We start from the raw sequence: 18,014 nt of genomic DNA, 5'->3' as shown, positions 1-18,014 counted from the left end.
GAACCACTATTTCACTGTTGGTTGTTTTTCTAATCTTAGAAAATGCCTGTTATCAACCCTCGTATTAATTAATTTCTTAATTCTTGTGAAATGTGATATGCGAATATCTGTAATATTCATACATATATTACATGTATAAGAATTTATCAGATTTCTCTTGTTTGCACCAATTTTAACTAAATGATAAAAGAGTGTCTCAATTACCTGACTACACTCTTTTCATTTTCTAGGGAGGAAATATTTTGGTCTTTTCAGAAAGTTTATAACTTCTAGGTCTTGAACGATGTTGAGGTCATCTGTAATGGTCATAGGGACCCTATATAAACTTCTATTTTTCACAGTCTCATGTTCAAGGAGAATTATTCTCTATATTGACCTCTGATGTAACTGACTTATTACCAAAATTAAACATCCACCTTTTTTATTCGTATATGAAATAAAAGGTTGAACTATATTATCAAAATGTAGAACGTTTACGGTTAAGTCATAAATGTAATAACACAATTAAAAAACCAGTACTTTTACAAATGTATCTTATTTTAAGAAAATGTTGGTATGGTCATCATGTTTATTTATCAGAGCATGCAAATCCATTTTTTGTTTTTTCTTTGTTGAAATAGTGCTCACACATTGTTGTCAATATAATGGTATTATATGCGACTGTCATACAAGTAAGTGGTTTAGCAAGCTATAAAACCAGGTTTAATCCACCATTTTCTACATAAAGAAATGCCTGTACCAGGTCAGGAATATGACAGTTGTTTTCCATTCTTTTGATGTGTTTGAGCTTTTTATTTTGCCATTTGATAAAGGACGTTCCGTTTTGAATTTCCGGTGGAGTTCGGTATTTTTGTTATTTTACTTTTTACCAGAAAGTTTGACTGGTCCAAAATTCACATATGCCTTACAGATGCATTGTGTGAAAGGTCAATTATATTCATTTTATAGGGATATTTATATGTTACAGTGAATTTGTAAAATCCCTGAAATTTCAGAAGTTTATGAAAATTATGACTAGGGATTTTACAAAATCCCTGAAAATATCAAGTTTTTATTACACCTTCACTGATTTAATTCAGGGAATTTGTAAAATAATCAATCTTTTTGTTTGCATAATTTATTGAAAAAAGATAAAAGCCTTCAACAGCAACGCTGATCATTTTCTATTCAGTTGATACAAAGTAAGCAGTTTTCAAATACCCGAGGGAAAATTAAAATGTTATATATGGAACCAGGAAGGAAAATATGAGGAATTATAAACATATTGCTAAAATCACGCTCATATTACTATCTTGTTTGCAAGTTAGTTAATCTTTAGTGCTAAGTATTAAATACATTATCTAAGGTAACCAACAAGGCAAACGTAGGTCTACTTAACCATATTTTCATGCTTAACTTGCTTTGATCATATCTTATATACTGTAATATTCATATCTGGTATCACATAGGGGTACATATTTTTCTATATTTTCTCCACTCTTTAGATCAAACTCGAATGAATACTATATTTTGTTTAAAATGATTGATAATGTAGATATACAGGTCTTTAATGTGGAGATGTGAAAAATATGTGTGCCTGTCGAAAAGCAGAGTAATTATGTTACAGCAAACTTAAATTGCAAAAATTAAATAAATTGTAGTCTTTATGTCTGTACATATGCCTTTTATTCATAATCACTAAAATAGTGTAACCCAGTAAAGTCTTTTGAAAAAATATATTTATAAATTAAATGTCTATCTTTGTTAAGAAAAAATAATTATTGATATTAAAAAACTAGCAATTAGGGATTTTATAAAAATCCCCATCAATATTTTCAGTGATTTTATAAAATTCCGAACAATTTCGGGGATTTTACAAAATCATTGAAACTGTTAGGGGATTTTACAAAATCAATAATGCTTTCAGGTATATTACAAAATCACTGACTTTTTTACAAATTAACTGTAACACATATATTAATAACAATGTTTTTTTATCATATTGCCTATATTTTATATATATATATCAAACGTTATACCAACAAAATATGGTTTATACAATTATCGTGTTTTCAAACAAATAAAGAGTAAAGTCTGATATGAAAATAATAACGCCTGATCTGTCAAAGGAGATCGTCATTATGTAGGGTCAAGAGCTAAACTGGACTCTTACACTCAGTCCGATTTACAGATTATCCCTGGAGTAGACCTGTTCCCATATCTGGTCTGAATATGTATAGTGCGCTTGTGCGAGTTTTACAGAATCAGACTAACATGTAGGTCTTGCGTGCAAACGATAAATTAACTTGCTTTACTCCTCTAGATATGTCATATTGACCAACTTTTAAAAATGTTGTAACTGCACCTACTTATTTTGAGCCTTTCAAAAATAAAAACAGAGAATATATCTCGCATTTGTTACAATATTCCTGATTGTCTGGATCGATGGGTGCTGCTTATAATTCAACAAGAGTTTCTAGGGTAAAGTTAAAGTTATCTCTGGCGTTTTATTAATGCTATCATGGTTTATTTGACCGTTGTCGATAATCGGAATAACTGATTACCACGGATATGTTCTTTTCCTCGATTTTGACTTCATTAAATGCATCTTATCAGTGAAATGCTATTTGCCATGAGCCACGCGATCGTTGCCGTTAGTGAAACAGTATCTGCTTACCTTCTTTGAGATCATCACCGGATCTTTCTTAGGTTTATGTTGCCTCGGCAATTATTTTTGTGTGGTGTTTTATGTTCTTAATTTCTTGAAATATTCTTTTATTGTTTAACATTTCATACCGATATAACATGTTACTTTTATTATTCTTCCCTTAGTTTATTTATTTTGTATTTACATTGTATCATAGGTCAAATTTATTTGTTCAGTGTATGTTCAATGGTGTTAATATGTCCTTTGATTGAGTTAAGCTATTTCAGTTGATATTTTATAGTGTGTCTTTCTATGTTGTGATGTTACACTATTGTTTCGGAAAAAGGGTGAAGGTTTGGTACCATTAAAACGTTTAAACCCGCTGCATTTGTTTGCACCTGTCCTAAGTCAGGAATCCGATGTTCAGTAGTTGTCGTTTGTTGATGTGGTTCGTAAGTGTTTCTCGTTTCTCGTTTTTTATATAGATTAGACCGTTGGTTTTCCCGTTTGAATGGTTTTACACTAGTAATTTTTGGGGCCCTTTATAGCTTACTGTTCGGTGTGAACCAAGGCTCCGTGTTGAAGACCGTACTGTGACCTATAATGGTTTACTTTTATAAAAATTGACTTGTATGGAGAGTTGTCTCATTGGCACTCATACCACATCTTCTTATATCTATATATGAACAGTTGCTTCTGTTTCTTTTTTTTTTTTTGCCAAGTATTGTCTGTCTTTCATCGACTTACGATGGTGTAGTGCCGGCGGCAACCAAATTTATATGATTGATTTATTGCTGGTTTTTAATGCCGATTTCAGCACTCCCGGCTTTGTAGTTTCGGTCAGTTTTTACTGGTTGAGTGAACCTTAAGCGTCCGGAGGGAATCACCGATCTTCGCTGGCAATCCTAATCAATTAAGATCGGTGTCAAACTCCCATTAATTTTACGAAAATCTGTATATATTTCTAGTTGATGTTGTAATATGAGAAATCTATTCACTATCAAAACATCAATGCATTTGAAATTAACTAATTTCGGGTGCATATTCTCCTTTAACATATTCAAAAAATTTTCTCTAATTCCAATTTAAATTCAGCAAAAGGTAATAACATTATGACTGAACAGGATATTATGTAGTTTTCATTATGTCATATTCATTCATTAAAATTAGAACGCTCTGCATATTATGCCATTCAATTTCGTGTAGACATTTTTCAGAATATATTAAAATATTGTTCTAATATATCATGATATATTGACATCACTGAGATATTACATGAATAAATGTATGATAAAAAGTAAAATAACAAAAATACCGAACTCCAAGGAAAATTCAAATCGGAAATCCCTTATCAAATGGCAAAATCAAAAGCTCAAACACATCAAACGAATGGAAAACAGCTGTCATATTCCTGACTTGGTACAAGCGTTTCCTTATGTAGAAAATGGTTTCATAGCTAGCTAAACCTCTCACTTGTATGACAGTTGCATAAAATTCCACTATATTGACAGCAATGTGTGAACAAAACAAACATACATGATAGAAAAACATGTCAAATATAGGGGTACAGCAGTCAACATCGTGTTATAATCTTAATCGCTATAAAAACAAACAAATATATCAACAATTAACCCATTTCTCTGACGTCAGTCTATTGTTCTTGCTGTAGATTATTTTTCAAGAATCCACTGACCACAGTTTTAACTTATTGAACTTATATAATAATTTTAAACTTTGAACTTACGATCTTTTATCCTCTCAAAAACGACTGGCCTGGGTAAGATTCGAACCCGCGCGTATTTTCTTCATAATCAATAGAGTCTTCAGTCTATGCGTGGTACCACTAGACCACGATGGCAGACATCATTTACTATATGAATAGTACTCTTAAAGGGCTTAATTGTCAATACATGTCATTTAACTGTATTTCTCTCTCATTGATAATTCGCTTTTTTAATCTAATGAAATATATATATCTTGGTTTGTTCCTGTTTATTGAATTTGTTTTATTTTGGGTGTTATTTTTTTTTTAAAGAAATGGGTTAAAACTACTTCTTTGACAGTAAAAACAGAAACAAAATCATTGCCATTATATGAAAATGAAATCATATAATACTTCTACATGTTCTAGGATTAAAACAATATTTTGGTCCAGAAAAAAATTACAATGAAAAAATTTCATTCCGGATAAAAGGTTCGAACTTTGCACTGTTAATATCACCGTTATGACATTCGTTACCAACGACAAGACGATCACGGCTATGAACAGCTTGATGGTAAGTTTATGAAATCAACATAATTATTCATTGTATATCCGTAGCAAGAGCCATTCTGATGGGGATTCAGAATGCGTACCAAAGATAAAACTAGTTTATTGACAGGTGACCGATATATACCAAATGTAATAACGTTAAATTAATCTTAACTTAATGAAACGAAAACAGTTTAAACAAAATTTAAATATAATTGTTCAATTTAAATCGTAAGCACATAATTTTAATACTTTAGGAAAGCAACATGAATTTGAACATTATGAAAAAGCAGATTTATGACATCAACGCTAATAATATTTATTTGACTAATAACGGCTTAACGGCTGTTAATCTACACTATACCAAATCATGTTGCTAAATATTATATATATAAATTTTGCAGGTTCTAAATTTTTTTGACTTTTCAAAACAAGATAAATGAATTCTGTATATTAATATATGTCTTTTTGAATAAATTAAATATACCAAAATCTATTCAATTTAAATAATTTGTAATGATTAAACATTAAATGAAATATGTATATACAAAAATAAAATCCAGTGTTAAAAGGGGGAGCTAACACCCCATTTAAGTTATCTTAAACTTATGTTAACTTGTCAAATGTCTAAATATAGATGCGAACCGTGTGGATATAATCATTTCCAGCTATTATAGAATAAAAAAGACAAAATACAAAACTATTTTTATGAAATATCGTTGATTCATTGTCAAAACGTAAAACAGACAGTCGTTTTACTAGAAATGGGTTAAGCTAGAGAATTGATAATAAGTAGTGGATTCGGAAACGATAATCAACTTGCGACTAAAGTCGCTCGTTGATTATCGTTTACGAATCCACAACTTCTTATCAAATCTCTACTACAGAAAAACAAAATGGCATATAGATGCCTATGCAAGTGCATTCAACATGTTTAGTGGAATAAATTACAAATATCAGTATAAGGTAAACAAAAATGTAAATGGATAAGAGTATTAAAATAAAACGGATCTTTTGGCAATAACAAAAGGACGTGGATGCAAACAACTATTGGTCTGTGTTTAACCCCGATAAATTCTTTAGTTACCCGTTCTGAAGAAGGAGCCAGTGATTTAGTGATTTTCGTTGGTTGCTGTTTGCCATAATTGTTTTGCATTTAAAACTGTAGTAAAATTCAGGCCGTTTGGTTTATCTTTTGTACTGTTTGACATTCATTAGTTGACCGTAGGTAGCTATACGGTATGAGTATTGTTCCTTGTTGGAGATCGTACGATGACCCATAGTTGCTCTCATCATTGTCCTGTTGTCTTTGGTTGATATTTGATTATTGGCAACCATACTTCACTCGGTATAAAACATGTATCGTATTTAAATTTGCAAATTTTATCAACCTCATTACTACTTAAAGGAAGAAATTTCGTACATCACAACTGCAGGACCTACCGACTCTTCCGGAGCACATGCGTTTATCTCTGAGTGTTTGCTAAATTATAAGTTTACTTCGTACTTTTTAGTACTGTTCTGTGTTCTCAATTTTTCTTTGACTTTTCTTCGGTAACCATTGACTCTGTTATCTTCTTTCCTTTATAAAACGCGTTGCTTATTCGATTTTGTCCAGAATAACTATTGTGTTTCCTAATGTTTCGAATATTAAACGTTTAACATGATTTTTATCTTTGTTTATTTTATTCTCATGAATTTTCTATTGCGGGTGTAAATTAGTTGATGATTTTAGTTGTATATATGAAATGCATCTGTACTATGATGGTTACATTTTACAGCGTGGTGTTTTTCAGTGTAGGAAGATAGTCAATAAATCCGGCTTGTCTACAAAACTCAGATAAAAATTCGAAATCCATATTTGTTTCATGACAAGGACATGGAAACTAACCTATTAAAGAAAAATCATCTAATGTATTCTACTTAGCTTGGGTCTCGATCATAAAGACATTTAGTTTCTATCTATATAAGGTGGAAAATTAATTTCGGAAACATATCTAACATTATTTCCTAAATTCGATAATGTGTTAATGTAAACTGTAGAACGCAATCTTTATTATTCTTTATGAAGTTATTATCTGATCTCGGCCGTGAACTCAAATATAAAATAAGTCGGTTTTGATTAGCTTTATTCAATAAATCCTAATGAACAAGAGTTGGAAAAACGAAGTGCAATCTTCATAAACAGTAATCATATTCTTAGTTCATCACATGCATGTGTCACGTCACTACTACATTATTGATACATTTATGTTGCAAAACTGTTCAGAACATACTCAATAGATGATTGAATCATGAATAAAAAGAATTACCAGAAATATTGGAACGGTCAATCGATCAAACTAACCACCAACATCAAACTCCAACAAAAAAACATACGCATGCGCACACATAGATAAACGGTAGTAGAAGACTGAAATAAATGCCAAAGTGTTTTGGAGTTTTTAGAATAAGGATTATTGATTGAAAGATTTTTTTGTTCCTCTACTTTGTTATCAGGATCTGAATAAAAATTATAACAGAAGTACCGAAATGGAAGTAAATCAAAAAAGGGTGGAGCCAATAAAACTGACAATATCAAACGTTATTTAAAAACGGAACGAGCGAGAAACAGCTGCCATATTCCTGACTCAGTACAGGCATTTTCCGAAAAAAAAAATGGTTGGTTAAACCTGTTTTAATAAAAAAAAAAATTATATCATGAAACAAAAAGTTGGGTTAAAACCAGGGCCTTTGCAGAACATTCTTAAACCGTTTATTGATTTTTTTAAGACTGTTGCCACCTTGCTCATATTCAACAACATCATTATTTAAATTAACACGCACTCTCCGAAATGTCAGTTGAATCGTTGCAATACAAAATGTAAAACAGTAGATATGTGTCGACTGGTACCCTCGATGGCTTGCAGAAGCAGTGGTATTGACCAAGTGATATAAACTTTGAAATGTCATGTCTCAACAAAAGAGGGGCGAAAGATACCAGAGGGACATTCAAACTCATAAATCGAAAATAAACTGACAACGCCATGACTTAAAAAGAAAAAGACAAACAGACAAACAATAGTACACAAATCACAACATAGAAAACTAAAGATTAAGCAACACGAACCCCACCATAAACTTGGGGTGATCTCAGGTGCTCCGGAAGGGTACAAAAATGTACAAAAATTCAAAATGAAACGCGGCTTATCTATACTGTTCTTTAAAAATGTGCTAAGCAAGAATCTTTATAATACTTTCCATGAGAGTGCAGATAGTGGGAAATAAATGATACTGATCTTCAATTGTGATTTAAAGGATATTGGAAGTAAACGTCAATAACAATAAAGCCAAACGATGTCTAGGGGTCAACTAATGTTTTTTTAACAATAGACACGAATCTGAACATTCGGAATCGCCTGAGTAAATTTCATCAGGGAAATATTCTAAATTGTAATGTCCTTATATACTTACAAAAAATGTTTTTCCAGTTCAAAGGAATATACAAAAAACGACCACTGGCGATGTGCATGAGTTTGAACAGGCATAGTGTTTAAGCTTATTTTATATAACGAACATCCCCCTTTGCATTTATTTATATCCTGTACCTTTAAAAAGGACGGTCCTCATAGAAAGCAATAGTGACGGCGAAATTATGGCATACTTCAAAACATGTGCTCACTTGAAATGCACTAATTAAACCATACATGGCTGTGCATTTAATTATCTGCAAAGCGACCTCTTAGACAAGAGAACAAATATCAACAACACCCAGTAGATAACTGAGGTTGTTATGCGTGCCAACAAGATTTATGGTAAACTAATGAACTTATTCAGATACATAAAGCAATTCTTTATTTCTAATGCAGTATAGAAGATCTTTACAAAGTAGTCGCGATTGTTTTCTCTGTTGCAAACATTATAGGACTATGAAGAATCATTCAAACAAAACCTTTTGTAAGTGATAAATATGCATTTAAAGATCACATAATGGTTAAGCCTTGATATCATTCTGAAAAGACTTACATATAAAAAAAACGGTGCTTTTGTCTATATGTAAACGAGACACGGTCAACTCAATTGTTCGTTGGAATTCAATTTCCGTCATTTTATCAAAATCAGTGAAATAAAAATAAAAGCACATGCAATTATTATCAGTTCATAAAGTTAACAATAAGACAATTAACTAGTATGAAAACCGTAAACAACAACATCACTGATACAATAAAAACACAAAACAAACAGGTCTTCCTACATTGTACGATCAATCGATTCACTTGCATGTAGACTTTATACAAAGCGTCACTAATAGTGCAGACGAACTTTGATGCATAAAACATTGCAAGTTGGGGAAAGATAGATCACAAGAATAGAATATCAATAGTAAAACTTAGGCGTTTAGAATATGGCAGCATTTGAAACTTTCCCAATGGTGTCAGTCATTTATGTGAGGACAGGTAATAATCTAGTTATTATATAAATAAGAAGATGTGGTATGAGTGCCAATCAGACAACTCTCCATCCATGTAGCAATGTGTAAAAAGTAAACACTTATAGGTCAAAGTACGGCCTTCAACACGGAGCCTTGCCTCACACCGAACAGCAACCTATAAAGGGCCCCAAAAATGACTAGTCTAAAACAATTCAAACAGTAAAACCAACGGTCTAATCTATATAAAAAAAGAGAAACGAGAAACACTTATGAACCACACCAACAAACGACAACCACTGAACAACAGGCTCCTGACTTAGGACAGGTGCATAAACATGCAGCGGGTTTAAACGTTATGAATACATTCGGTTCATACAAGCTTATTGTTTCTATGATAAAACTTGTTCTTGAAGGTTATCAATTAAATTTTGTAACAAGATCTTTGATTATTGTCTTTATCGGTACTGATATTGACTTATTTTCAATATCTAAATACATATTTAAACAGTTGTTTACCGATGTTAAAATCTCATTAATCTATTCAGAATATACAAATTAAGGTAAAAACAAAAATTGGGGTAATCTAAAAGGTGAAAGACCGGGTACGTTAACAGAGTATTCGTCTCCTGCTATCCATTTATGGTCCTACATACTGTCGATACTTATAGTTTGGCAATGCTTTGGGTTATGTTGTTCTCATACAGCTCATGACGTATTGTAACAAGTATACAGATGAGGAGATGTGGTCTAATTGCCAATGAGACAACTATCCACCAGAGTTCAAATGAAGTTGTGGTAAGCAATTATAGGCCTCCATACGGCCTTCATCAATAAGAAAACACCACATCCCTATAGTCGGCTAAAAAAGGTCCCGACGTGTAAAATTTTAAACAATTCAAACGAGAAAACTAACGGCCTAATTTCTAACAAAACAATTTACGAAAAACAAATATGACAGACATAAGCCAATGAAAACTACTACACTACAGGCTTCCGACTTGGGATTGTATGAAGTGTACTGGTTGATGTCTTTGAATTAAGTCTGGCAGAATATGCTTTATATTTTAACTGAAATTGGACCAGTTCCGATAAAGGCGAGTACTTTTAGACTGTTACGTTGAGTCTTTGTCTTTTTGTAATTTGTGTTTTGCTTAGCACCTATCTGATAAGTTAAGTTCTTTAAACTGATATTCAACATTTGTTCTAAAGTTATGTGTTGTTATAATTCTGACTAAGTTTAAGGGAGGGTTGTGCACTCACAAAAATGTTAATATCCGCCACATGTTTTGTATGTGCCTTACTGTACTCCAGTAGTTGTCATAGGTTGCTGTTTTTCGTTCATTGTTTTAGTATAATCTGGTCTTATTTGTAAAAAAAACCTTGGTAAATATTCTTTTAAATTTTTTCAATTGGTAAATAAGCGACTTGACTAGACACTTGAACTGATATTTGATGTTGTTTATTGGTAAATACTAACGAGATGTGTTATAATTGCCAATGATACAGCTATCCAATAGAATGAAGCGGATTTAAATAACTAGAGGTCATCAATGAGCAAAACTTACATCGTATTGTCGCCTATAAAAAGCCTCCACATGACGAAATATGAAACAGTTCAAACGGAAAACCAGATTTATGACAAAACAATAAACGGAAAACAAATATGGACATGGTTTTCAATATACGGCGTTTCTTAATCAGTAAGACGAAGACTCAAAAGAATCTAGCATTGCCATTGACTTTAGTCAAAAATTGTGTTTATACTTTTTGTATGTTACATTGTCTTTATTATTTTTTTAGCGGACAGCAATTTCATTCGACCTTAATCAACTTACGTTAATCTATATATCCTGTCTACGTTAAAAACAAACTACTTATTTTAAAAGCTTTGATGAAAACTACGATAACCATCATTCAATTACATTGTCTTTCATTATGTTTAACTAATAGCTGTTACAAGTTCATCTAACAACAAACAATCACTATTTATTTGATGCATTAAGGGCAAAATGTTAAGATTAGAAGTCACATAAAATCTTACGAATCTAGATAAACAATTTAATAGTTAATGATAGAAGTCAATGAGTTCCAGGTATAGTGCATGTATATTTCATCATGTGCAGAACGCATTTACAGACGCAGTTGTGATTGGCTGGAACATAGATAGCAATAAAGAACGCATCGCAAATTTTAACTTTATTTATTCGAGCGCCACAGGTGAGTCTTTGATATACGGTTTATATCCCTGGTATTTTTGATGAGTAATGTTTTGCAGTTTTGTAAGTCCTCAAATGACCAGTTTTAGGAGTGTTTTGCCATTTATTGAAAATTATAATAGATAATCAGTAAAAAAAGATATATACAAATAAGTCAACATGGTCGAAATGATCAGTAGATTTCTTAAAGGAGTAATTTCTCTAAAATGATGATATTAACCAATCTTTTGTGTTTTGGCTACTATCTCGAATTACCATACATTATTTGGTATATTGTTGAAAACTATACATATAGTAGAAAGAGAGAAACTATAAACAGTAAACTGATCAGCACAATAATATCTACTAATAAGTCTAAATACAGAAAATTGTCGTACGACAAATTAAAAACGTGTTTGCCCTTAACGGACGATTTCACCATTTTTGCATTTTGGGCTGTAATAAGGGGAAATTTAGTAGATACAACTGAAGAAAGAAACTGTAAAAACACAAATTGTAAATAAAATAAGATAAGATATACAAAAAAAAATAAACGATTGGAAAGGTGATTTGACTCCTTATAAATAAACTCATCATACATGAAGATACAAGGTTTGTAATTTTGTACGCGAGACGCTCATTTCGTCTTCAAAAAACTCATCGGTGAAGCTCGATTCAAAAAAGATAAAAAGGCAAAATAAAGTACGAAATTGAAGAGCACTGAGTACCCAAAATTGCTATGTGTTTTGCAAAATACAGTTAAAGTAATTTATTCCCAAGATAAAAATGCTTTAATATTTCAAGAATTCAAAGTTATGTAAACAGTTGATTTATAATAATGACCATATCAATGATAATTCATGTCAACACAGAAGTACTGACAATTTGGCTGATGATACCCTCGGAACGTAAACATCCACCAGCAGTGGCATCGATCCAGTCTGAGTGATTATAAAGAAATCATTAATGACGCTCAATAAAGTTAAAAAGGTCAAATAAAGTACGAAGTTGAATATATATAGAAAAAAGTAAAATCACAAAAATACCGAACTCCGAGGAAATTCAATCGGAAAGTCCCTAATCACATGGCAAAATCAAATGACAAAACACATCAAACGAATGGACAACAACTGTCATATTCCTGACTTGGTACAGGCATTTAGAATCGATTGTCCTTAAATGTAGAATTTTGAACAGTTTCAGTGTTCGTAGATAATATATACCTTGACAACTATTTTAGATAGACTGGAATTTTAAGCAGCTATAATAAACAACATCAAAAGACTTACAAATAAGTCAAAGGTCATATGTTTGTGTTCTAAAAAGATGTCGTAAATAACTATCTAATGTGTATCTCTATTGTAAATAACTATCTAATGTGTATCTCTATTGTAAATAACTATCTAATGCGTATCTCTATTGTAAAGAACTATCTAATGCGTATCTCTATTGTAAATAACTATCTAATGCGTATCTCTATTGTAAATATCTATCTAATGTGTATCTCTATTGTAAATAACTATCTAATGTGTATCTCTATTGTAAATAACTATCTAATGTGTATCTCTATTGTAAATAACTATCTAATGTGTATCTCTTATTATTCCATCGTTAGAGATCAACATTATTCAAATATATTTTTTGTTGTTGATTTCATTTTAAAGGAAACACGATTTCCAATTTTTGTTCTAAAATGTTTATTTATACATAACTTTCACCAAAAATACATCGATAGTAGTATAAGTGTCAAATATTTGGTAAAATATGTATTTCAATGCACTCGATCAATCGACATGATAAATATCAAGCATATTTTAATCCCGGAAGTCACTCCGAACGACGTTGCTACGTCCCTGGTTCCAATGATTCATATTGACAGTAGGGAATTGCGCAAATTTATTTCCGATTATTATCCAACAAAACGCATGACAGTGATAATCAATGATTCTGGGTGATGCCGATTGATTCAACAATATAATTACAAAGAAAAGTGACATGATACTTTCCGTTTTTCGAATGATCCGCAGACTAAGGCGTAAAGATGGGACTTTGTACCAACCCCAAAAAACACTTTGTTCTGCCCACATTCCCAAGGAATCTAGAGTTTGGGGGTCTCGTGTGCCACGCCATGAGTTCATAAAATGGTGTGCGGTACAGGTTATTCGCAAATTCTGGTCTCCTTTGAAGTTATAAGCTGTAGGTGTCATGCCACATGTGATGATCGATAAGACGTAGTTATTACGCAATATTACTTCATATGATCTGACCTTTGTGTACATCATTGATGTAAGTTTTGCCGACGGCACATGTGAGGTAGGAGTATATTATTGTTACAGTTATACAGGTATAACTACATGTTGTTTAATGCATACCATTCAGTTACTTATGCACCACCGATTACATTTTATTTTGGTTGCACTTCAGTGTTCTTGTTGTTCCTTTGTTTTCCTCTTATAGTTGATGTGTTTCCCTCGGTTTTAGTTGGTAACCCGGATTTGTTTTCTCTCAATCGATTTATGACTTTTGAACCCCGGTATACTACTGTTGCCTTTATTATTCACCCCTGCAAGTTCTGATAACTCAATTTTTGATTGCTTAGAAGAATATGCAGATATACAAAGGTTAATTGCAGTGTGCATTTTTTTACATTGTTTCTAGAGAAAGAAAAAAATGATGTTCCTGTACGCATGCCAGTCTATAATTTCATAAGAAATTGTTACGCATGAAGCTCGATTAATTAGTACAAAAAATACTCAAAAATGGCGTATAAGCCTGAATGCAAGGGAGCAATGGTCCAGGCCTTGTCGACGATACTTGGTATAGCGTTTAGCAAGGCCCCGTGGACATGGACACGCCGCCAATCAACTGGAACGCAGAGGGTTCCAAAAGGTGGTGAAGCGATGCTTCATCTCGTAGCAGGGTGCTACGATCGAAAGGGGGTTGATTTGACGGTGGAGAGATGAAAAGTAGTTAATTACTTGGGGACAAGAAGAGAAATTAACCAGTGGTGAATGTCGTAATGCTCCCACATTCAGTGAAATATTTACGGTCACCGTGGTAGATTTGGGTGGATGGTGGGTAAAATTGAAAACTTATTCTTATAGAATAAACGTCCTTTGTATTCAACAGCCAAATCTAAATTGAGAAGACGGCAGCTTGCAAAGGTAATCTGCGAACCTAATCCCTGAAAATCAGGCTGACCTTATAAGGGAATTGACTGTCCCATCTAATTGAAGAAACCATTCCTCCTGTATAAACAATACTTCTACTCTGCATAAGTTACAATTTATACTTTCGTCCTAGGGGAAGCATGATTAAAAATTAAAAATCATTAAAAAACATTTAGCGACAAATGCAAAGTGATGTCTTGAGGCCTACATAGAAATGTAAGCACAATGGAGCGACAGATGCCAAGTCATGGACCTTACAAAAACCAGAATTAGACAAACTGACTAGACCTGACACCACATTTAATATCATCAACAAATTCAAAAGTGGCGGGGCAATACTATGTTTTTATAACACACCCCTAATGTTGAAATTTTTTTAATTAAAAATGCATACATGAAACCTACTTACTCCTAGACTATTGGACTATCAAAATATGCTTTGTTTTGTTTGTCACTCTCATTGATTTACCGTCACACATACATCGTTTTTTTAAAAGCATCAAAAAGTAGAATAGGAAATGATAGGAAATTTTCACATTCTTATATTGAACATCGAAAATAATGATTGACAACAAGACAAATGAGCACCTAATTTTAGTTGGATTTGGTAGATGTATTAAAATACAAAGAAAAGATAGGATATGTCCAGTTGGTATAGAAATAGATGATAAAAACCATTTCTTTTTAAAATGGAAATTTAATGATAAATGAAGAAAGTGTCGTTTGAACCAATCATTTGGTATAACCGTACCGCCTTCAACAATGAGAAAAAAACTATACTGTATATTTGGCTATTAAAGGCCCCCCGGAAAAATGTGAAACAATTTATACGAGAAAACTAACGGTCTAATTTATAACAAAACAATGTTCAAAGAACAAATATGACAAACATGAACCATCGACACATTCGAGGCTGTTGTTTTAGTAATTAAATTTTCACACCCAGCATACTTGATCAGGTAAAAGATAATAAGGCCGGCGCGGGACGTTTGCGCTTTTTAATAGGACATTTGCGCCTTTTTTTAATGGACATGTGCGCTTTAATTTATAGGACATTTAGCTCTTGTTACATGTCCTTAGCTCACAACTACTGAACTACAGGCTCCTGACTTGGGACTGTGATCTAACAGCACAACATAAGAACAAACTGTAAAAATCAGTTGCAATTGGCTTAACTCAAAAGATTAGTACGAAGTACAAAAACCACTAACATAAAAACAATAGACATAAAGCACAGAAATAAGAGTACTCGCAGTTCCTGAAAGCTAATTCAAATACAATTGCAACCAATAGATAATTCATGTTCTTCTAGACTGAAGTATATTATATGTATACATTTTCATGCTCAGCCCCGATTGAAAATTTTACATTTTTATTTTAAATGACCCATATATGACGAAATTTTTTTGGCCTTTATCAAATGAGAATCATGTGTTGCAAATATTTTCCTGTACTCAAGCATTTAGCAATTAATAAATTAAACGCTAAAAATTATTTGGGAGAGAGGGGCGGAAATATGTGAATTTAATTTTACTTTGCCTATAATTTGTAGTGACAGTTTTATAAGGGTCTGGATGGAATTGCATACTTTCGAAAATACAGTATGACTTTATTAATTATTTTAACAAAAAAGACATTTTTCTTCAAAATGTTTGGTTTTTACAGATAAATAAGATAACACGTGACTACATTACACTACAGGTGCCTTATTGGTGGCAGGACGTTTGCGCTTTTTTACTTGTAACACGATAGGACATTTGCGCTCCAAACACTATGGACATTTGCGCTTTAAATTTTGATGTACCTGTATCAAATTGACTGGACAATTGCGCTTTTTACCTATAGTCGTCTACCTGTAATTTTAATGAGTTGTAATCATTATGAAAATAAATTCAACTTATACAGAATTTGTGGTTAGTTTGTTCACATTGACCCAGTCTTAAACATAGAGTTTAAAGTTGTAAACTAGTAAAGAGAAAAAAATGTATAGGTCACTATGTATTTGTATCATTGAACAACAGTCAGTAAATTACATTAAAATTCGTAATATTGATGAACAGGGATCTCAATCAATAATTGAGAAAGAGAAAATACAATAAAATTGAGAACGGAAATGGGGAATATGTCAAAGAGACAACAACCCGACCAAAGAGCCGAAAACAACTGAAGGCCACAATATTCATTTGAAATGTGAGCGAAATACTAGTCAGGATAGGTAACAAGAGCTAAATTTGTTCATTCCCTGAGCTTCGGGTATCAAGTTAAAACTATCCTGTGATGACTATACGTGTCTTTATATCTTTAGAATGTTTACTTTAAGCTAAATGTAACTATATTAATTTGCTATGAAATGACTTTTAAAAACGAATGAGCATTGAAATGACTATAAAACTTTTAACCATAATGAAAATTATGACTTTAACTCTGTCAGGTCAAACCTACCGGTCCTTAGTCCTGATAAAATAGGAGGGTAGTCATAAGAAGCAAATATTGTAAAAGCGCAAAAGTCCTATATAAAAAGGGCAAAATTTTAAATGTACCTTTTTTAAAATCGCAAATGTCCGATAAATTGAAGCGCAAATGTCCATTAGAAAAAGGCGCAACTGTCCTATGAAAAAGCGCAAACGTCCCGCGTCTGCCATATTACCTTTCACCTGGTCAAGTATGCTGGGTGTGAAAATTTAATTACTAAACCAACTGCTGGCTCAAATAAATGTTGAAATAACATGGGAAAAAGAAATAAAATTTTTATTTGAAGGATCCTCAAAGCAACGAAAATATATCCTGTCTATTCAACTGTGAGACAAAAAATATTCCAAATGCAGAAAAAAGACTCGGTGTGTGTATGGTTTCCAATAATAAATATATATATATGTATATATTGAGGCATAATTTTGATAATAGTTCATACCTATTAAAAGTCCCTACGTAACAAACAAAAATAAGTAAAATGAAAAATGTATCCTTAGCGAACGCCATTTTTGACTTTTTCTTATCGTTTTTTTTTCTGCTGCTGGTGCGCACTTATAACGTTACTGTAACAGAGAAAAAACGGAATATTTGATCATCGATAATTAGAAATTTACACTTTTGATCGTGACTAAAAGTAGGTCTATTTGAAAAAAAAAAATGCAGAAAGCGCTTTATTAAGTTTATTTATACGACGAACCCCATATGTATGGTAATAAGCTGATCGGTATTGAATGAAAAAAAGTCGATGTTGGATTCTTCGTCTGAAGAATTAATGTCTTTTTCTAGGTCATTTTTCACACTCAATGGCTCAAATTGATGAGGTCAATTGTCTATAGTTTGCCAATTATCGGGAAAACTGCTGTCAATACCGTTTGTTGTGTAATTGTCC

This window comes from Mytilus californianus, unplaced genomic scaffold (assembly GCF_021869535.1).
Source record: "Mytilus californianus isolate M0D057914Y unplaced genomic scaffold, xbMytCali1.0.p SCAF_5, whole genome shotgun sequence".
NCBI classification, from domain to species: domain Eukaryota; kingdom Metazoa; phylum Mollusca; class Bivalvia; order Mytilida; family Mytilidae; genus Mytilus; species Mytilus californianus.
The sequence above is the reverse complement of the archived record's forward strand: the minus strand, read 5'-3'. Positions refer to the sequence as shown.